This window comes from Pleurodeles waltl, chromosome 3_1 (assembly GCF_031143425.1).
Source record: "Pleurodeles waltl isolate 20211129_DDA chromosome 3_1, aPleWal1.hap1.20221129, whole genome shotgun sequence".
In the NCBI taxonomy this organism is placed as follows: domain Eukaryota; kingdom Metazoa; phylum Chordata; class Amphibia; order Caudata; family Salamandridae; genus Pleurodeles; species Pleurodeles waltl.
The window spans coordinates 105,327,094-105,350,969 of NC_090440.1; positions in this window are offsets into that span (position 1 = coordinate 105,327,094).

Below are 23,876 nucleotides of genomic sequence, written 5' to 3' on the forward strand. Positions count from 1 at the left end.
TTTTCTACTCGCATGGCAGCTTCCTCAATGAGAGCCGAAGGTTTCTCAGCTTGAACAATAGCAGCCTGCTGCGACTGTCCACGTTGAGAAATTTCACTGGGAGGTGGTCTAGTGTGTAATTTTTCTCAATTGCGAACCTAATATTGGCGAGCCCCAAGAGAGGCTAAACTCTGCTGTGCACCGCTCTGCAGAGTTTTTGGGAGCATGGATTGGGCAAAACTCCACAAACTCTGCTGGCGTTGTGAAAATTCATCGCCGGCTTCTAGAATAGGGACCAAACTCAACTGAGGACCAGCTTCCCCTCCCACTAGTATGGTGCCAAGTTGGTGACAGATAGCCTCAGGTCACCCTTTTCACTCACTCTGGTCCTTTCAAGATAATGCCATTTGTGGACCCTCTCAAACTGTACTCCCTGGGCTCAGAGGAGTCACATTCTTCATTACCAGGTCTTCCTGTCAAATGGCCTAAGCCTTTGTTTCTGCTCTGAGAGCAGTATTTACACCTCATTAGGGGGAAGCACTGACAGGCTCAGCTGCTGGCTAGTGCTAATTAGCCTACTGAAGGTTCAGGGAGGTAAAGTGTAACTTTTTCTGAATATTTACTGAAAATCGGACTTCACCAATGAAACTGGATTTTGAGCAAATAATTAAAATAGTTGTTCAAACAAATCACCTTTGTAGCTGGCCCCAGTTCAAGTTAGCAGATTTAGGGTTTGATTAGACTTTCGGCCGATGGGTCATCCAACAGGAAGGTTGCCACCATACTTGTTACCTTCCTGCTGAGCCCATTACGACTTTCCCGCTGGGCTGACGGACGGAGGCCAAGGTTTCTTCCCGTCAGCCCAGAGGGAAAGTTGCAGCAGCACTGTTGTCAGCTCGTAATCGAGCCGGCGGCAATGCTGGCGCCGCAGGGGACAAAAGCACCCTTGCAATGCTCACTGTCCACACTGCATTGAAAGGGTGCTGGGCAGGGGGACCTCTGACCTGCCCATGACAAGTGCATGGGCAATGCAGGGGCCCCCATGTGGCCCCCCTGCACCTGTTCTCCACCAGCCTTTTTTATGGAGGTGATACCGCCATCAAAAGGCTGGCAAAGAATCAGGTCGTAATCAGCATGCAGTGCCGCCCTGGCTGATTCAGACCTCCGCCACTGTAAACCCGTCGGGATCATCGATCCTGGAGGAGACGGCGGTACCCTGGCAGTCTGACCACCATGGCCACAATGTAGCAGTCAGACGGCCACTGCAGTGGAGAAGTGTGGCTCAATGGTTAGAGCGGCAGACCCTGAAGCAGAGATCTGGCTCAAGACCAGGGTTCAAGGCCCGCTTCGGCAGGTCTTGGGCTCAATTCCCCTTGACCAGATAATTCTTGCCTCGGTGCCTAATCTAATTCATGGGTCCCACTCTGCAACTCTGGGCAATAGCTTGCTTAATCTCCACAACGGCCCCAACAGCGCTTGGATGCCTGGCTTCACCCTGGGGGTGCTCAGGAGTGGGCGCCTCACAGGGAAAAGCCAGGAGGGGTTCCATAGCGGTATGAGTACAGCGCCTTGAGTCCCTAACGGGTTAGTAGTGCGCTATACAAGTGCTAATTTAAATTTTTTACATTTACTGCAGTGGTAATCCTGACCACCACCGCGAGGCTGGTGGTCTCAAGCACACCAGCCTCATAATGAGGCCCCTACTATTTTATCTGAACTTCAGCGTTTCTCATAGGATACCTTCACTCCAAACAGTAAAAGTAGCTTTTTCTGATGCAGTTGTGGTCACTGTGCGAATGGAGAACTGTACTATAAATAAAACCCTCCTATGGCGTCGTTAAGGGGGTGCAGGGTAGCACAAGAAAATTGGTGCATCGATGACGATGCACTAGTTTTTTGTACATGAGGCCCTAAGTTTCTTTCCAGGATGGGAATGGGAAGGAAATACACCCCAAATGGGTGGGGTTGTGGGAGAAGGAGGGTTCTTCATGGGGAAAATGTTTCCTCATGAACTAAGGTGAACATTTACAAATATAACTGCATTTCCATATTAGCAGTTGCACAACATGTGCAACTAAGGAAGTCAGCATGGATGTTATAACGAATTCTCAAAAACGTTCTGTAGTACCTGTGATTGCCCGAGGTTTGCAGAAGTACTCTTGAAAAGGTTTTTCATTTCTTATTATTCCTAAATCCGCACAATTCTGACTGCGTTCATTCCTGATACTTGTAGACATGTCCCGGTGAAAAGCTTCAAACGCATGCGGATTCAAATTTTCTAACCGTGTGGCTGGTGGTCTCAAGCATAACATAAGAAATTTAGAGTTCGCTAGCATAGACCAGTGCAATTGAACATTCATGTCAGAACGATTATCAACCCACTATATATGTATTATCAACAATGATGTACGCAACCCTGCCAAGACCAGTGTTTACAAATACTGACTACAATTCTGAAAAGAAAGATACCAATTAGTTTATTAAAAATCGAACTAAATCTGCCTATAAATTATAAATTCTGAAGCTTTAATTCCTTCATAGGAATTGCTTTAGGTAAGAGTAGCACATTTTCATTTTTTTGTCTGGAAATATTTAATAGCCCATCTGACTGCTTTCCCACGCTGTAATTCAGGTATGGAAGACAACAAGTAATGTGAAAGCACAATGGAGTCTCTGTGGAGCTGTGCATTAAATCGAGAATGATTGCAAAGCCTGTTAATCAATACATTAATTGACCAGGGGCTGTGGGTGGCTCTGGAAAGTAATGTACCTCCAGAGACCTGGGCAACGCAGTTAATGGGTCAACTCGTCGATTTGAGAATTATTGCAGTAAACGTACCAATTTGATCTCCTTAATAATCCAACTCAGCAAACAAATCTGATGTTGAAATCATTTATTTGAAGCCCTATGCAATAATTAAACTGGTGTTTGGAGCACATTAAACAACGGACTCAAGCTTGCACATAAATGTCAGTAGCAACAAAATCTATTTTCGAGTATTTAACATCAAATGTTTAGGTCATTGTTACAACTGCCTTTGCACGCAGTAAATCCAACACAACAGATCTATCTGGGTTCTGAAGAACAAACCAAGGAGCGATAGAAGCAACCATACAGAGGGTAATTCTAAACTCCCTAAATGCTACTACCCAAACCCACACATTCACATATTAATAATATTGAAATCCTATGTGTTGGGGGCGTGGCCGGGCCACGAAACAAGATGGCCGCTTAGAGCGAGAGCTCCGTGCCGAGGCGGTCCCGGAGGGGCGACGGGGGCGAGAAGACAGCCGGGCAACACACCGGGTTCGGTGCCCCTCTACCCCTACAACAGCGGCGACACGGAATCATGTCCGGGGACCCCGTAGGAGCTGGACGCAAGGCAGGAAACTCGCGACTCGCCCCAGGCCGATAAGGCCTGACAAAAGGGGCGGAGTCGCGTCTTCGGAAGACCGGGGACGGCGTGCCCGCAGCGGCAAGGAGCAAGCTGAACAGGCCGCAGGGACTGCGGGAGCCATGACGACCCGCATCCATCTCCCTACAACGCCAACAAACACCCGTGGACCTTCGACCCCCCACAGGGAGACGGGGAGACGCAGCAAAGGGGTGCGGCCCCTTCGACAGCCGGGTGAGAAACCTGGCCAGAGAGGTAGGATCGAATCTCTTCAAAATAAGAACGGCATCGCCGGAGGCAGAGGCACAACTTCTCCCCTCTTTTCCATCACAGAGGGACAACAAAAACCCTCCCGCTGGGATAATAAACTTTCGCCCCCCCCCCTCCAGACAACTAATACTGAGGAGGGCAGAGGGGCACGACGGGAGGCACGTGGAGGCGAAGAGACGAGAGGGGTGAGCGACTGGAGGGGCATCGGAGATGAGGAGAGCCAGAGGGAGCCAAGATAACAGAGATACAGGAGAAGGGAGAGGACTGGCACCAGTGTAAGCCACCGAACATCTATATCCTTATCGGAATCTACGGAGGGAATCTCGGGCCCCACGTGGCCAGACTCTGTAGACAATTGAGGCGATGCCCGGCAACAAACCGAACCATAAACCTGTCAGCAAGCCTGCATGACAACTATTATTCTCAGAAGCGCTACAACACAAATGCCTAAGCCCCACGAAGATAAACCCTCAAACATCGCCACCTTTAAACGAGTCCACCACGATGTCTGATAAAGATCAATCCACAACTATGGACAGGATACTACAAGAGATCACCACCGTCTGCCGCCGCAAAGAGGGGATGGACGCCTCTATAACTTCATTGACACTAGAAACCAAATCCATGCGATCTGACATTGCAGGCTTTCAATCTAGAGTGACAGGGCTAGAGCAACGCATGGGATCACTAGAGACGCAGATCAACACGTCTCAGGAGCGATAACAAGACTTCATCTACCTCAGGAGCAAACTAACGGACATGGAGGACAGGAGCCGGAGAGACAATATCCGCGTACTTGGGATCCCGGAAAACGAAGAAGGCTCGGATATGCAGGCTTTTCTGACCTCCACTCTTCCAAAAATGATTTCATTGGACTTTGACCCGCCGCTAGAATTCCAACGGGCACACAGGATAGGCCCAAAACGCTCTGACAACTCCTCAAGGCCCCGCCCAATCATCGCATGCTTGCTGCGGCATAATCAAACCCGACAAATACTCCAAGTAGCACGCAACCACGGCCCTTTCCGAATAGACCAGCACGAGATCCGAATAACCGCTGATTACTCCAAGGAAACCAACGAACGTAGAAAGGCTTTCCTAGCCCTACGACCCCGGCTTCGCAAACTAGAGATGAAATACGGTCTCTTTGACCCTGCAAGAATGTGGGTTACCAAAAATGGAGTATCCAAGGACTTTTATAACCCCGACGAATTGAGACTCTTCCTTGATTTTTTCCAATCCCAGCCTATGGACTCTCTCAACACAGACAGTGAGCATGACATTGTAGGAGGCAGTGATAGGGCCGAAACCCCCCACTCGGGAATAGAAAAGGTGAAGACGGCTCTACACGACACTGGAGCCAGTCATAGAGGTAGAGACATGGAGAGACTAACCAGATCATATGATGACAGGGGTCAGATTTTACACGCAGTAGTAACCCACACCCAACTATCGGAAAGAGACAAATCCCGCTCCCCTTTAAAGCCTACAACTGGGTCTTCTTGAGAAGGTAACGCGACAAGACGACTTGTGGGACTATCGCTAGAGAGTCGAAAATAACAACTATAGACTCCGCGGAAGGATGAGTACCTTTCCAGATCATATGTGTATTACTATTGTAATTGTCTAAGACTGCTAGTATCAATGTTAAAACCAGATACATAAAAAATCTATGCTCTTTATGACTAGAGCCGAGGCCCTATAATGGAAAACTACCAGTAAATCGTTATTTGCCCTCAGTACACAACAGATGATGATTATTAGAACAGGGATCAGACCCCACCAACTCCCTGTATGTTGAATAAGGGCCCGGTCCCGACCCTATAACCCTATAACAAGGTAACAAGGTAACAGGGGCATTAAACAGATAACAAAAAATAAACACTAATTAACTATCATGGAACTTACCTTATATTCCACACACTACAAAATATCTCATGGTAGTAAACAACAAAGTATGTGAAACTTTCCTAATACACACCACACTCGACCAGCGCTGACATTAGAACCGTTTAGCCCCCATTATCACCCCAAGGGATGGGACTGGACCACGTAAAGATAAATTAATTCCAATACAGGGACACACAATACGATATAACCTGAGACATATCAAAGCTCCCATTACTTGACTTTACTTTATTCTACAATAAGAAATTGGGGAAAAAAATAAAAAATAGAACACGAGGACATAATACAACATAATACCGCATAACAAAGCGAAATAATATGACATTCTACACTGCCACTCCACACCACATTATAACATCACAATGTAAATTATAAACTATTAGCTATTCCTTTCCCCAGATGTTCGTACCTACCCCCATCCTAATCATTATTACTATCTTAAACTATCATCTACAAAAGAACGACTATGATGGTGGCACATACCAAGTAAGACCTTAGTAGGTCAGTATTATGATGTAATAATACACAGCAAGGAGTTAGTAATAGGATGAGATACGCATTATCCTCGCGTAACCCGGGGCTCAGCTACACTCATTACCTATCCTACGATTAATAGAGAGACGTTTGGCATAATGGCTCCTAACATGATAATGTGATAAGATACCAGGATATGTTATGTTGATCAACCTAATATGTCATTGAAAAGTTGTAAGGCGAGACGAGACGAGGCAGTGTTATAGTTGAAAAGAAATGCTCAGGAAGTATTATATTATACTGTATATTGGTATCTTTATGTACCCATGCATACGCGAGAACTGTAATACTCTGTTTGAGCTCTTTCCCCCCCTCCTTCGCCCTGCCCGCCCCCCACCCCTCGCCAGCCGGTCTCGGTCTTTCTGTCTGCCCAGTCCCTACTTTAATTTACGACCCTATCTTATGAACTCCTAAACACCCTACGATACCATACAACATCAAGTACTAGGCACAACATCCTAAACACCATACCCCATCAACACCCAACACCCCCCCTCCTCTCCAGCGCCGCCCAGGTACTATAGTTATTAACCGACCATTACTTCTGCCAATATACACTTTAGTTATATAACTAATACACTAGCCACTAACCACCAATGAACAGACCCACTTCCCGATACATAAACATAAGCACTGCTGTGTACCCCCCCCACCCCTCCTTATCACCGACATATCGATAACTGGCTGTCTGTTGTTTCCCCCCCCTCACCCCCCCGATCGAGATCGCCCGACGGCACGAGAGCTCCGAGAGAAATCGGTCCCGCCTTTTACAGACCTAACGAACGAAGGAGGTTGGACTCCTAACCTCCCTCATCCCTACCCTTCTCCACTTCTTCCCCCAAATTGCACGCTCTCTTGCTATACTCTCAATCTCAACTTCAGCACACGCATCCATCCCTTCCCCCCCTTCTCCCTCTTTTCTTCTCCCTCTCATTTCTCCTTGTCTTCTTTTTCCCTCATATCTCCACTCCATCTGGCTCTCGTCCTACTTATATTGCCTCTCTTCCTTCACCCTCTCCTCTCTCTTCTCTTTCTTCTCCAGAGGACTACCCTTGGCCTCCACCAGCTGCTAACCCCCGTATAAAATAAAACACCGTATCATATCGAAACACAACTCCCACTCTAACAACTAAGTCAATATCTCTCACCCTCCCTCCCCCCCCACCAACACCAACCCCGGAACGAGGGTGCTTACTCACTATTATCCAATATGTCGAAGTCCCACCCTCAAGCGACGCGACCATTACGCATACTCTCTTGGAATGTACACGGCATGACGAGCTCTGTTAAGCGGAAAAAGATACTGTCCTATCTTCAATCCAAAAAAACAGATATAGCTCTGATTCAAGAGACTCACCTTGACACTCTGGAATCCAGTAAACTTAAACGGGATTGGGTAGGGAGGGTTGCCTTCAGCTGCCGTCCAACGAGTCAGGAATCTGGAAGTAACGGACCCCGCAAATGTGGAGTGGCGATACTAGTGCGTAAATCCCTCCCGGTCACTATCATTAAAACCTGGAATGATACGGAAGGAAGGTATATATTTGCTAAACTAAAACTAGGGGACACTGTTTTATGCGTGGGATCCATTTACGCACCAACCGGCCCAAAACGCCCATTCCTTCTACAGCTAAATCGCCTCCTGACAGAAATCGGAACTACTCGATACATAATCGGGGGGGACTGGAATCTCGTCCAAGACGCCATAATGGATAGGACAGGCCCTGTTGATATATGTAACAATCACGACAGAGCGCTTCTGACAGACCTGACCACCGACGTCGGTCTGGTGGACTGCTGGAGAATACAACACCCGAAGGATAAGGAATATACTTTCCTATCCACCGTCCATGGCACCCAATCGCGTCTGGATTATTTCTTAGTATCACACACTGTAATCCCTCATATACAAGACACCTGCATCCTAGACAGCGGGCTCTCAGATCACTCCCCAATACTAATCCGGATCCAGGTGGGACTCTCCTTCTCTGGTCGTAAACCATGGCGATTGGCTGTACAAAGATATCGCTCTCCCCAAGGGAAGGAACAATTAAAAGCTCATGTAGCTACATACATGGCCGAGAATACAGGCACTGTATCCTCAAAAAGGATCCTATGGGCGGCAGCAAAAGCAACCCTAAGAGGGAATATGATGCGAGAGGCAGCACTGGCCAACAAAGACAGAATAGCCCGCCAAACCACCTTAGAGACCACGATACAGGACCTCACTAAACAATATACCGCCCAACCATCCCCTAGGCTGCGACACGCCTTAGAACAGGCCCGCATGGCACACAATGAACTCTATACATCTCAGGCGGAATACGCACTGCAAAAATTGCGAGGCCGCCATTACGAACAAGGGGAAAACGCAGGTCGCCTCCTAGCGGCGCAGCTCCGACAAAGAGAGGCAGCCTCTGCCATTGCGGCCATAACATCTTCTTCTGGAGCAGTGCTAACTCGCCCACAAGACATTGTAAACGAGTTCGCCAAGTACTACCGACATTTGTACACTCCTGAAACAACGACAGATCAAACACAAATGGAGACATTCCTTACCACTGCCAATCTACCCCGTCTGTCTGAGGCAGGCAGGGCCCTCTTGGACGGTAACATAAGCAAAGAAGAGATAACCCAAGTTATAACAAGCCTCCCCTACCATAAATCACCAGGAGAGGACGGATTCCCTGCGGAATTCTATAAATGGGCTGGGGAGGAGGCAATAACCGCAGTACATGAAGCACTGACGGAAGCATGTCAAGAAGGCTCCCTGGGCGCTCTATCCAATAAAGCCACGATTGTCATCTTGCCTAAGCCAGGGAGAGACCCCCTTCTTTGCGGCAGTTACCGTCCTATCTCCCTTTTGAATGGGGATGTCAAACTCCTAGCCAGTGTTCTAGCAGCGCGGCTCCGCAAGGTGATACCATCATTGATTCACAATACCCAAGTAGGATTTGTACCAGGCCGTACCTCCAGAAATCATATGCGAACTCTTTGCCATACACTGTTAGAATCCATACAATTACCTGACGAAGCCCTAGCCCTGTCCCTAGACGCGGAGAAAGCATTCGACCGCATTGAGTGGTCCTACCTATTCACAACCATGAAGCATTTTGGCCTGGGGGAACAATTTATCTCTAAAGTACGTTTATTATATGACCACCCCACAGCACAGGTTAACTGTGGGGGCATCATGTCAGACCCATTCCCTATCGGAAGGGGCACACGCCAGGGATGCCCCTTGTCGCCACTTCTATTTTTATTGGCCATGGAACCCCTAGCTGCCACCATACGAAATTCTCACCAAATAAAAGGGATCCATATCACCGGGGGCATATCCAAAATATATCTCTACGCAGACGACATTCTGTTAACAATGTCCGATCTAGAAACCTCGCTCCCAGCACTACTTTCCACTATAGAAGACTTCGCATCCCTATCCGGATATCGGGTAAACTGGGATAAAAGTGAGGCACTACCATTATCCCGCATAACGACGAGGGCAGCGATACATGGCCTCCAATTCAAATGGACCCCGACCTGCCTTAAATATTTAGGAACGTTCATTAACAGAGGTCTAGAACATATGGTCAGGGACAACATAGACCCCCTTATATCTAAAATGAAACAAGACTTTGCCAAATGGTCCCTACTAGGCCTGCCATGTGGGGTAAGACACAGGCGGTCAGAATGGTCACCTTACCACGCTTCACTTACGTGCTAGGCATGCTCCCCCTACAGATACCTCTTTCCTCACTCCGATTAATAGACACATCCATAAGGGCCTTCGTCTGGGGCTCCTCACGCCCAAGACTGAAACCTGCAATAATACTGGCACGACGGCTCTACGGAGGATTAGGACTACCCTCGGTAGAACAATACTCTCTGGCCCTACAACTCTCACAGCTAATATATACACTTCCGGATATAGCTGATCCACCGCAATGGGTGATCACAGAGAAACTCCTATATGGACAGTATACGGAGATGGGAGGAACATACGCCGACCATGTTCCCTTAGCTAACCCCATCCTCAAGGCTACAAACACAGCGTGGTGCAGAGCCCATCGACTACTAGGAGTACACCCCTCCCTGCATACTCAGGCTCCCATAGCAGGGAATAAAAGCATTAAAATAGGAGGGAATATTCTCAGATGGCCCCAATGGTCCGAGGCAGGTATCCACAATATATCTCACATAATAGATGGAGATAGCTTCTGCACATTCGCCTCCCTCCAGGAAGAATTCGGTATCCAAAGTAACCAGGAGTGGCGATATCTACAGCTCAAACACTGTATGCGGAGAACATTAGGAACCCCCCGTGGATGCTCAAAACCTCACCCATCGTCACCTATCTTCAGAAATGGGGCAGAGAAAAAGGCGTCTTGGCTGGCCTCTATGCCGAATTAACTAACCACCTTTACTCTCAGCCTTTACTTGAACGACTACGCTTAAAGTGGCAGGATATACTAGAGATAACCTACACGGACGAAGAATGGCCAGACATACTAGAAGCCCTCGACAGGGGCGTACGTGAAGCACGCCTGAAATTTTGCCTATTTAAAATCCTTCAGGGGTGGTACTGGAACCCCGTTAAACTCTTCAGGGCAGGGTTGATACCTCGCGCGAACTGTTGGAGATGCACAGAGCCATATTGTGACCAACTTCATATTTTATGCCACTGCCCAACGGTACAGTCACTATGGGACGCGGTACGCCTCGCCTTATCGGACTTCATACAGATACCAAAACCGACCCCACCAGCATTTATCATTCTACATGACATTCGCCCGTATCCCTCCCTATCGCGGGCACATAAACGATTAATCCACACGGCGCTTGCCACGGCCAAAATATGCATACTCCGGCACTGGAGATCTAGCATTGCCCCCACACCCATAGAATGGATGACGCCCATGTATCAAACGGCTACCCATGAACGAGTGATTTATTACCTACAGGACCAAGCAGAACAATTTGAGGAGGTCTGGCGCCCATTCTTGAAGAGACCATGAAGCGGCTGGTGGATGACCAACGGATGATCAATGTTCAATGATCAATGATTAGGGAATATCAATTACCAATCACCCTCTGAGAATCCTAGACTCCGGAAACACATTTAATCTCCTACTGTCCCCTCTCTCTCTCCCTAGCTACGCTATCCTCTCTTCTTTCTCTCTTTTTTCTCTCTCTCTATCAATCCACAGGCCTCTAATTTTGTCATATGCCCGAGACCCTGAACTACCCAACATAGTAATACAAGTCGCTTCCTAACACAAACAAGGACTGAGAAATCAACTCATATAAGACGTAGACACTCTCTAACCGACCTTACCATATCTAACATACATAGGCCCGTATTTATACTTTTTTTAGCGCCGCATTTGCGTCGTTTTTTGACGCAAAAACGGCGCAAACTTGCAAAATACCATTGTATTTTGTAGGTTTGCGCCGTTAGCCGTCAAAAAGCGGCGCAAATGCGGCGCTAAAAAAAGTATAAATACGGGCCATACTATCTACCCCTAGATAATAACTTGCTACAGACGGAGAAGTACAGAACGATCTACTCTTAGGCCTGAACAAGCTAGTCTCAGGACACAAAGACCCCCTGCCTACCTCGAGTCTCTTCATTCTACATTTCCCCCCGACTACCCTTCCTCTTTCTTCCTCTTTCTTCCCATTCTCTCCCCCTCCCCATTTCATATGACTATTTCGTCTCTCCCCTATACCAAGATCAACCCCTCCCACACAACCCTATCCTCGCTCCCCCTCCCCTTACCCCCCCCCCACCTGTTTTCCACTTTTCTTCAAAATAAGGGTACAAAACTCAACTATGCAACTGGGAATTTTTACTTACCTGACAGTACATGCATATATGCTTACAATGGAAATAATTGTGGTAAAAGAACAAAAACAATGTTTTGAAAGCTAAACAGTTTGTTTATATGCTGTATGTACCGCCTTATATATTCTTAATAAAACTTTTGAAACTTTAAAAAAAAAAAAAAAAAATCCTATGTGTTATTCCAATCTTATAAAGCTCGTAGCTACCCAACAGAGTTTCCCAGCGCTTTGGTAACATGTATGGCAATCTAGACACAATCAGTTTAAAACACCCAGGCTTTCAGGTCCTTATAAAAGGTTAGGGAAGTACAGCTGATAACGCGTCCAGTCTTTATAAATTACTTGTACCTGGACACGTTGGAGGCCGGTGAACCTTTTAGCCGAGTTGGGCTCTCCTCATCCTAGAATAGTCGATCGTTTAAACCAATAATCAATAACTATTGTAATCGATACCCAATACCCTATTTCTAGGTCAGAATAACACATTAGGAATCAATAACAGTCGATATTTCGAAGCAACATGACCTTTCAGTCATGAATAACCACACCAGTTTATTAAAAGTTAATGAGTTAATTTCCCTATATTAACAAAGCTAACACAATATATATGAGTCTCAAAATCAAATGATATATGGATACGAACATTACTAGCTGTCCATAACGGCGGAAGAAACGCAATCTACGCAAAATCTGAATTACAATACACTCGGTTATAGCTATGCAAATCACTAATATGAGTAACTGGATTTGACTAATTGCATACATCGGTCAGCATAACAAGATTTCAATTTAGCATGGTGCATCAAGTGAATACCTCAAATAACCTCTAATTAGCATTGGCACGTGGGGCTTCATGCAAAACAAATTTAGTCAACACAAATTTGGAAAACTTCTAGTTTGGGCCCTATCAAAATAGCAGTTGGTACCTAAAAGGAAAAACACAATGCATAATACAGTTATCCTTTCATATTTACCAAATACAATCAGCATTCAAGAAAAGTCTTCGTCCTTCAGGTACCAGTTCAATCAGCATGGGGCAGATTTCAAAGGGGCAGAGTTAAGGGCAAGTTTCCTTGCGGCAGCAAGGAGAGTGGGGCAAAGTTACTGCATGGGCAAGACAGGGCAAATTAAAGTTAAAGTCTCTAGGTTGAGAATTCTTAAAGTCTCTTTCTCTGGAATAGAGAAAAGGGCATCAGGATGTCATCTAAGATGGTGTCTGGCATTTGGCTTCAAACATGGCATCAAGGAAAAAATGTCTGACTTCTCTTTGTCCGGTGGGTTTAAGTAAGAAACATTCCAAATTCTGCAGGGTGTTCTATTGGAGGGTTCATAGGGTGGCTTCAATTTGACCAATGAATAGTGTCTTTCTCCTAGTACTCATTTATGCATACATTGTTCTTGGAGCCTTGGAACACAAGTTGCAACAAAGTTTGCCAATTCATTTTATCTTAAAGCCTTTATTGTCCACACCTGCAGGAGCTGACCTTGTATCAAAGGGGATGAAACCGGCCTAGCACGAAACCTTGGAGATAAGTTTATTAGTCATCTCTACTGGAAAAATACAGAATAAGGTCTTTGTTAGTAAAAAAGTGAAAACCACGCAGTTAAATTTGAGACCAGGTGACTAGGCCAAAGCCTCTACTAAATTTAAGCTAAGCATAAAACAGTTTCAACAAGAAAATCATAGAACACATCTGCAATTATGACGGATTACTAAATTTTTCAATTCTTCATGATTAATTAAGCTTATTTATAATAATGACGAACTACTCCGTGGGCACAATTTCCCACGTACATTATTATTTTTTGCTAAAATCACACTACCTTATACAATTTTGGTTACATGATATATGAATATATGTTGGTCCTTCTTTTTCTGCGTCATCAATCCCTCCACTGATGACTAATTATGTCATCACATCAAATCTTCCCACAAATTTTATTCCATTAAAATTCTGTTGTAGTAATTTGGCACTTCAGTCAATTCCCTCTTCCTTTTTGTTCCTTTTTTTCTCTGTATATTTCTATTATATTATTTTGTTCTTTCTCTTCTCTTTTCCTTTTGTTTCTTGTTTTCAATATTTTAATAGCTTTCCATATTCCCCAAATACCTAATAAGCAAATTAATATTATTAATATTCCTTTTACTATTTTCAGTAACAATCCATTCCAAATGCTGCTGAGCCAATTTTCCACGGAAGCAAATCCTTTTCCAACCTTCTCCCATACTCCTGGTTCTTTCAATTCTTTCAAATCTGCACTCTCGTTAGTTAAATTTGTAAGCATTTTTCTAATTTGCCCACTGTTGTCCGGAATATAAGTACAACAGTGACGGGTACTAAGCATTTTGCAAACACCGCCATCCTTTGCTAAAAGAATGTCTAGAGCAAGCCGATTTTGAAGAGTCATAGCTCTTTCTACAGCAAGTTCAGCATCCATCAGGATTATAGCTCCTGAGAATTTTGTCAGCATGTTATCCACAATAGTAGACAACTTTCGTATTTTAATTGAATTCAATATGACTCCCACTGAAGGAATCATTGCTCCAAATTTATCTCTTACCACACCAGAAGCTGTCTCCCTTTTCTGAACATGATGTGATTCAGACAGCTTTGGGAATTTCTTTAAGTCGGCCAGTTGATAAACCTTTGGGAATACTATTCCCAAATAACATCTCCCATACCATCCTTTAGGAAGACGATAATAGGCGTTAAGTCCACAAATATCATATACCCCTGGAATTACTGGGTCTTGTCCATTCAGCATGAACGTCCATTTGGGTTGAAACAAAAACGTATGTTTACATTCACTCGTTCCCACAAGACTGTGTCATAATATGATTTATGTCTATGTAAACAGAACCTCCCTACGTGTAATGCATCTAAAGCTATTTTCCCTTGTGTCTTTATTGTGGCAAAAGCATAATTATGTACAGATGTCCTCTTGTGTAATTCCCTTTCTAATTTCTCCTTCCCCGCTTTCCTCCTATCATCAGTGTGATCTAAAATGCTTTTCTCCATGGGTGAAAGCAAGCATGTAAGGTTTTCTCTGTGAGCGTAAGCCGTGTGAAAAGGTGACAATGTTTCAAAGAAACCCCTCTTTATCTTTATATAATAATCTCTTGCTATTTTACTCAGGTGCTCTATTATGGGGATATATGCAAATACAACATCCTGATTGGAATAAAAGTAGTGAATATACTCCTGACCAAAAAATCTGGTCATTATTAAACTACATGAAATCCCATACGTAAGAGGCATGCTATGATATGTCACTCCTTCCATTACTGAGGTAGGTATTTGTGTGCATACATAACAATCTTTCGCATCCATTGTCTCAACATACTCACTCAACAAGCGATATAAAATGTTGGACGAACGTTCCTTCTTATCATGCAAATGTCTTTCGCCTTGTTCGAGTTTCTTCAAAGGAGTTAGTTCAATAGTGGGTTTAGAAGTAGAAGCATCATTCACGTCTCTTTCATTCCCTCCATGCATTCCAAGAATTATTGCCATAACTGTTAGTACACATGCAGTTATTATACCTATACACATGTATTTACAACACTTCATCTTATGTCCCTGTGTAGTGTAGCCTGTCATGATCTATATAGAATCATTAAGTTGAAAACACTTTATCAAACCAGATTTGCAGATATATATAAAGCTGAACGAGTTCAATGTTCACACGATTCTTTTTAGCAGCATTAGTCTCTTATCGGTTTAGCAGCTTTGTCTCAAGATCGGTTTCAAAGTCAATCAGGTTAGCAATGTCTCATCCGGTTCAAAAGTCAATCAGGTTATCAATATCTTATTCGGTAATGTTCATGGAATTTCACTTTTCAGGTACCAAAGGGTCGTTCTGCTTCTTCGTTCTCAAGACTGAGAGATAGGAATTCGTCTGACCAATCGTTAGTGGTTATGTACGCCCACTCCGGACCAGAATATCTTCTGCTCGGTATTCTTTTCCTTTTCAATTTTGCATCTCCTTTTGATTCTCTCTCGCTGGTACTTTCTTCCTTGGCCAGGTCTTTCTCTTCACTTGGTGTTGTTATTGCGACAGACACTTCTTTTCTTTTCTCTTTAAACTTTGGCCCTTCACTTTCGTTTAATATTTCCCTAGTTCTTAATTTCACTGGCGATATGCTTTGTCTCCGCTTCGCACGTTTTCACCTGATGGACCTGCAACCAGTTCTGGAAGACTTTGAACAGTTTCACTCTGTCCTGTCTTGTCTTCTCCCCCTAGGAGGTCAATCAGGTTTTCCTTTTCTTTTCCTGTATCGTCTGCTTTTGGAAAAGCCCTCCTCTGATCAGGCTCTCCTGCTCCTTCACCTGTCTCAGGCTCTTTATCGCCTTCAGGATCTTTGTCACTTCCTGAGGCTTCTCCTTGGTCCTCCTCAAATGAATCAGTTGTTTCTTCCTCAGAAAATATCTCCCCTTCCTCTATTTCTGCTTGTTTGCCTCCTGGTTCTCTTTGACCTGTCTCGGTGCCTGGTGCTCTCTTGTCAGTCACTGGCGATTTCAGCGCTTCAACTTCCTCTTCTGTGGGGCACGTCACCCTTTTCGTGTGACTGGCGTGAATCCAGTTGGGAACTCCCGCACACTTCACAGCGGTGGTAGTTGTCAGAATCACTTGGAAAGGTCCTTTCCAATGGGGTTCCAGACACGACTTCCTCACGTGCTTCTTTATCACGACCCAGTCACCTGCTTTCAGGGCATGTCCTGGACCTTGGATCGGTGGCAAGGTGGTTGCCTCCACCTGGCGAGAAAAAGAGCGGACCACATCAGCTAGACCTTTGCAGTAGTCCAACACCATATCATCTGTAATATTCAAAAGAGCTCTTCCAATGTGGCTCAAATTTACTACTGTTCCCTTCCCTGCGTTCATTTGTTGGCAAATGACGCAACAATGGCAAACTGCTTCAGCAACTTGACGGAATTTGGGATTAAACCAATCGATTTTAAATAGTCTAATCATGGCATCTCTTCCAAGATGGGCTTGTCCATGATACAGTCTGGCTAACTGCATCAAAAGACCGTTTGGCAGAACCAATCTTCCTTCACTTGAAACCCACAAATCATCTGGGGCCAGATGTAGCAAAGGATTTGCGCATTGCAAACGGCGAAAATGCCTCTTTGCTATGCAGAAATGCATATTGCGAGTCGGGACCGACTCGCAATATGCATTTCAGAATCGCAAATAGGAAGGGGTGTTCCCTTCCTATTTGCAATTCGGAGTGGCATGCAATACCATTTGCGACCGCATATTCGGTCGCAAAGGGTATCGCAGTTACCATCCACTTCAAGTGGATGGTAATCCACTTGCAAATTGGAAGGGGTCCCCATGGGACCCCTTCCCCTTTGCGAATGGACCCAATACTATTTTTTCAGGGTAGGTAGTGGTCCAAAGGGCCACTACCTGCCCTGAAAAAATACCGAAACTAAAGGTTTCGTTTTTTTTTTAAGTGCAGCTCGTTTTCCTTTAAGGAAAACGGGCTACACTTAAAAAAAAAAAAACTGCTTTATTGAGAAAGCAGTTACGAACATGGAGGTCTGCTGACGACAGCAGGCCTCCATGTTTGCGAGTGCCTAGACTCGCTATGGGGCCGCAATTTGCGACCCACCTCATTAATATTAATGAGGTGGGTCATTGCGACCCCATAGCGACTCGCAGACGGTGTCTGAGACACCGTACTGCATACCAATTTGCGAGTTGCAAATTGCGAGTCGCATGGACTCGCAATTTGCAACTCGCACATTTTCTTTTTGCTACATCTGGCCCCTGGTTTCTTTACGCATTGTAATTTGCTCCATGAGCAAAGGGGAGCTCAAAGTCGCCCGCCAGCCCAGTGGGAAACCCAGAATGACCGCCGCGGTCTTTTGGCCGCGGTATGGTCTTCTGGCGGTTCCCGCTTGGCGGGCGGCTCCCGCCGCCCGCCAAGCTTGGAATCACCCCCTCTGTCTGATATAAAAAGTGTGGGGTTCCTGGACCATGGATACATTTAGGCGTGGATGGGAGTAGACAGGCTTGCCGTAGGTGCTCCCCTGGCGCACCAGTGGTACACCCGCTGCGTGTCCACTGTGCAGTCACACCACGGCTGCTCTAAATAGTGCAGCATGCGGACCAGCTAGACCTCTGACTGCACAGTATGTGCAGGCCCACACAAATGGACACTCTAAGTGACCTACTGACTGGGACACTTATCATTTGCACCATGCTCTCTCCGCAGTTAAAAAAATTACATTAAAATGCCCCAGGTCCCTCAACACAGAATTCAACCAAATTCAGCAAAATTAGTGTAATTGTATAAAAGGTTTCTGAAAGATAGTGTAGCGGTGTCAGCGGACACCCTGTCTATACTGCTGATCATCCTCACCACGGCTGCTCTAAAAAGAGCTGTGCACTGGATCAACTAGGCAGTTGTATGATAGAACCACGCATGCCAGAACAACACATGCCTTAATAATGAGGTCAGAACGACGGCTGCGTCGTTTCCATGCATATCTTTACCATGTATGCCTTTTCAACAAATTTTGTTGTAAAAGCATGCCTAGTAAAGGCATGTGTGGAAACGGCATGCAAAACGGCATGTGTGATTCTGGCATGCAACCCCCTGCACCTACCCTGAGGCCTAAAAGCTCCCCCTATAAGTAAACTACCCCGAACCCCCCATCCGCCCTGAGCCCTAAAAAAATAACTATACCAACTCCCCACCCCATACTTTGAAAACTAAAGTTCCCCAACCCCCACCCACCCTGAACCCTACAAAAATAACTACCCTGACACCCCTTCCCCAATAAAACTAAACTACCCCAACACCCCTGCCCACCCTGAGCCCTAAAAAACAAATGTATCCCAAACCCCCACTCTGCCCCTAAAAACTGAACTACTCCGACCCACCCACCTGCCCTGAGCCCTAAAAAAAAACACCCATGCCCCAAAAAACTAAACTACCCGACACCCCCATCCTCCCTGAACCCTAAATCCATCCCCACAGCTAAACACTACCCACCAACCCTGCCCCAACCCCACTTATCTCACCGCAGCCTCTGCTAATCCTTCCTTCTCCCGCCCTTCCTTAACCTTTCCCCACCACTTTGAAAAAAACTACCCCACCCTTAGCCCCAAATTAAAAGAATACCCACACCCCTCACTCCCAACCCTAAAAAAAATAGCCCAACCCCCCACCGTAAGCACTAAAAAAAACAACCAACCCCCCACCCCTGCCCCTATAACAAAATAGCCTGCCCCAGAACCCCCACCCACTCCAATCCCTTACTTCACCCCCCACCCCAGCCCCAACCCCACTTAACTCACTGAGTCCTCCACGTTCTCTCCCGAACAATGCATGGCATTTTCTGTGCCTTAACCACACATAGGCATAGTTTAGCACATGCATGGTTAAGGCACAGAAAAAGCCACGCATTGTTCTGGCAAACGTGGTTATGCTTGTGTACGAAATGTCCTTCTTGTTAAGGATGCGTTGCTAAGGACTTTCCCCCAGCTAGACTACTGACTGTGTGGTACATGCAAGCCCATAAAAATGCCCGCTGTAAGTGACCTAATGAGCGGGGCACTTAAGACATGCACCATGGCCTTGGTGCAGTTAAAAAAAGAAAAAAATCTTAGGTCCTCCAACACAGAATTCAACCAAATTCAGCAAAATTAGTGCAATTGCATAAAACATTTTTAAAAGAAAGTGTAGCAGTGTCAGTGGACACTCTACCTACACTGCCGATTGTCCACACCACAGCTGCTCTAAAGAGAGCCATTTGCTGGATCAACTAGACGGCTGACTGCTTGGTATGTGCAGGCCCACAAAAATAGCTGCCATAAGTGACCTAATGAGCCAGGGCACTTAACACATGCACCACACTCTTGCCGCAGTTAAATGAAAAATTAAGAGGCCCTAGGTCACCAAAACAGAATTTAACCAAATTCAGAAAAATTAGTGCAATCCCATAAAAGGTGGTTCGTATTTGAGCCGGCGGCAATGCTGTAAAGTGCAGGGTGTGTGAGCATGCTAAGCCATGGGCAGTGCAGTGGCCCATCTGGGCACCCTGCACCTGTTCTCTGCCAGCATTTTCAGGGCAGTGGTACCACCATGAAACCACTGGCAGAGAAGGGGCTCGTAATCACCAGGTGCTGCCCTGGAGGATTAGGACTGTCACCACCTCCAGACCACTGGGATCACTCATCCTGGTGGAGCTGGCAGTTCTCTGGCACCCTGACCGCCAGGGTTCTGATGAAGCGCTGGGACCGCCACATTGCCAGCGGTTTGACCGCAATCTGCGAATCTGGCGGTCTAGTGTCCACTAGACCTGTAATGAGACCCATTGTCTCATATTATCTCCATACCTGGCCTTTTCCCCATCTCAGTATCTTCATTAACCATCTTTATACTGTGGTGGTCATTACAACCCTGGCGGTCGGTGTTAAAGTGGTGGTAAAACGCCAACAGGCCGGCGGTTAAAAAAATGGAATCACAACCGTGGTGGAAACCGCCAACATAGACAGCCACTTTAACACTCAGACCGCCATGGCGGTACAAACAAACACCGCGGCGGTAACCGGCAACAGACAGGTGGAAGACAATGTACCGCCCACAGTATTACAGCAGTCCAATCCGCCACCTTTTCCGGGGCGGATTTTCGCGAACAAAAACACTGCGGAAACAGGACTTGGAAGGGAAAAAGCTCACCTCTACACACCCCACGAGGAATCAGGATGCCATGGAACCAGAACTCCAGATACTCCCTGCCTTTGTGTTCCTGCTCCTCCACCAGGAGCATGAACGCCGGCAGCAAAGACCACAGTGAGTACTGCACCTACGACACAGGGGAGGGGGGAGGAAAAAAAGAGTGACACCCACACGCAACACCCCCACCCTCACCCACGACAACACACACACTAATACATCATGATACATTACAGTTACACCCCTCAACCCTCCCCGGAAGAATGCAAAGACAAAAGGAAATGATTTGAACGTTTGTAATCTATTAAAATCCAGTACTCAAAAATATATATATACACTATAAACAAATATATACACCAAGAATACAAGTCCAAGGTATTCCAGCATTAAAATCCATAGACCACTGGGCCCAAAATGCATGGGCGAGGCCAACACAAGATACCCGATCAAAACGGAGAGAACACTGCTGGGGCATCAGATCGAAATACAACAGGCACCTCAGGGGGAAGGGAATGGGGGGCACCTCAGCCGGATGAGTGCACGACGCCAGATCCACAAGGGGGCTCCATGCCCATTGATGTATCCTGGGGAGTGCAAAGCCACAGTCTCACAAGTCTCTCCAGTGGGTGGGTTGCCCACTGCTTTATCCTGGGGAGTGCAAAGCCACAGTCTCACAAGTCTCTCCAGTGGGTGGTTTTCCCACTGCTTTATCCTGGGGAGTGCAAAGCCACAGTCTCACAAGTCTCTCCAGTGGGTGGTTTGCCCACTGCTTTATCCTGGGGAGTGCAAAGTCACAGTCTCTCAAGTCTCTCAAGTGGGTGGTTTGCCCACTGCTTTATCCTGGGAGTGCAAAGCCAAAGTCTCTCAAGTGGATAACAGTCTCCACTGGTTCTGGAGGGGGCTTGGTGCACAGAGTGCTTCATCCTGCCAAGGACTCAGGTAGTGGATGTGATACTCAACTGGTTCTGGAGGGGACTTGGTGCCCGGAGTGTGTCATCCTGCCAAGGACTCAGGTAGTGGATGTGATACTCCACTGGTTCTGGAGGCGGCTTGGTGCCCGGAGTGCTTCATCCTGCCAAGGACTCAGGTAGTGGATGTGATACTCCACTGGTTCTGGAGGGGGCTTGGTGCCCAGAGTGCTTCATCCTGCCAAGTACTCAGGTAGCGGATGTGATACTCCACTGGTTCTGGAGGGGGCTTGGTGCCCAGAGTGCGTCATCCTGCCAAGGACTCAGGTAGCGGATGTGATACTCCACTTGTTCTGGAGGGGGCTTGGTGCCCAGAGTGCGTCATCCTGCCAAAGTCTCAGGTAGCGGATGTGATACTCCACTGGTTCTGGAGGGGGCTTGGTGCCCAGAGTGCGTCATCCTGCCAAGGACTCAGGTAGCGGATGTGATACTCCACTGGTTCTGGAGGGGGCTTGGTGCCCAGAGTGCTTCATCCTGCCTAGGACTCAGGTAGCGGATGTGATACTCCACTGGTTCTGGAGGGGGCTTGGTGCCCAGAGTGCTTCATCCTGCCTAGGACTCAGGCAGCGGATGTGATACTCCACTGGTTCTGGAGGGGGCTTGGTGCCCAGAGTGCTTCATCCTGCCAAAGACTCAGGCAGCGGATGTGATACTCCACTGGTTCTGGGGGGGGCTTGGTGCCCAGAGTGCTTCATCCTGCTCGTGGCAGCCCCAGTAGCGTCAGAGATTTTAGCGCTCATTGGCCTGCGGTGCTGGAGGCGGCGGTGTCCTTGGCAGTGTTGCTGGTGGTGACGGTGTCCTCGGCAGCGGTGCTTGTGGCGGCGGTGTCCTGTGAAGTGGTGCTGGTGGCAGCGGTGTCCTTGACAGCAGTGCTGGTGGCGGCGGTGTCCTTGGCAGCGGTGCTGGTGGTGGCGGTGTCCTTGGCAGCGGTGCTGGTGGCAGCGGTGTCCTGTGAAGTGGTGCTGGTGGCGGCAGTGTCCTTGGCAGCGGTACTGGTGGCAGTGGTGTCATTGGCAGTGGTGCTGGTGGCGGCGGTGTCCTGTCAAGTGGTGCTGGTGGCGGCGGTGTCCTTGGCAGCGGTGCTGATGGCGGCGGTGTCCTTGGCAGCGGTGCTTGTGGCTGCAGTGTCCTTGGCAGCGGTGCTGGTGGCGGCAGTGTCCTTGGAAGTGGTGCTTGTGGCGGTCTTGTCCGCCGTACAGGTTTTCGGCGACTTGCCTGTCTTTCTGTGTCCCTTCCCCACCTTGGATGGTGGCGCAGCTGTTTTCCCACTCCCAACTGTACTCCTGGGAGAGCCTTTGGTGGTAGATGTTTTACCTTTCTCCCACCGGGCACTGGCCAACTTTTTATGCTTTTGAGGTGGGGGACTGTCCGTGGTCTGGCTCCTTGGCACACTGGCTGCCCTGCTGCTTGGCGCACTCCAGAAGCCGGTTACTGCTGGCACCACTGTTCCCGCTAATGTTGTGGCTGAGGTGCTGGGTTGGGACCTGGAAAGGTGGACCCTAGGGGACTGAAGGGGTGGGGGAGGTGAGGGGAAGAGGTCAAGGTTGGACAGGAAAAGGTTTTGGGACATACTGGGACGGGTAGATGAAGGGGGTTTGGGAGTGCAGGAAGAGGTAGTGGTTGTAGGAGGTGTACTTTTGCTGACTTTGGGTGAAGGTGCATGGGCTGGAGGCTGTCGTGAGGTGGATGGCTGTTGGGTGGGTGTGTGGCTGCGTTTGTGTACCTTGGGAGGTGGTCTCACAGACACACTGGGAAAGGACACAGTGGATGTGTGAATGGTAGTGGGGGTGGTGAGTGCACGTGAGCGGGGTGTGGTGATGGCTGTGCTGGTGATGGACTTAGTGGCTGAAGATGTAGTGCATGCAGGTGTGAGTGGAGACGAGACAGGGAGGGAGGAGGGAGACGTGGAGGAGGGGGACACAGTGGAGGCAGTGGATGTTGGTATGTGTGCATGGGTATGATGCTTGTGTGAGTGCCTGTGGGATGTGTGGTGCTTATGTTTGCCAGAGCTTCCCTTGTGTGTTGAGGTGTGTGCATGCTGGTCTGATGGTGTGCTTGGGATAGGCTGAGGTACAGGGGTTTGGGTCTGGGTAGAGGAAGTTGGAAGGGGGAGGCTGGACACAGGGACAATGGCTGCCATTAGTGCTGAGGCCAGAGTCTGAAAAGCTTGCTGTTGGGCCGCCTGACCAGAATGAATGCCCTCCAGGTATGCATTGGTGTGTTGCAACTGCCTCTCTACACCCTGGATTTCATTCAAAATGGTAGACTGCCCAACAGTGA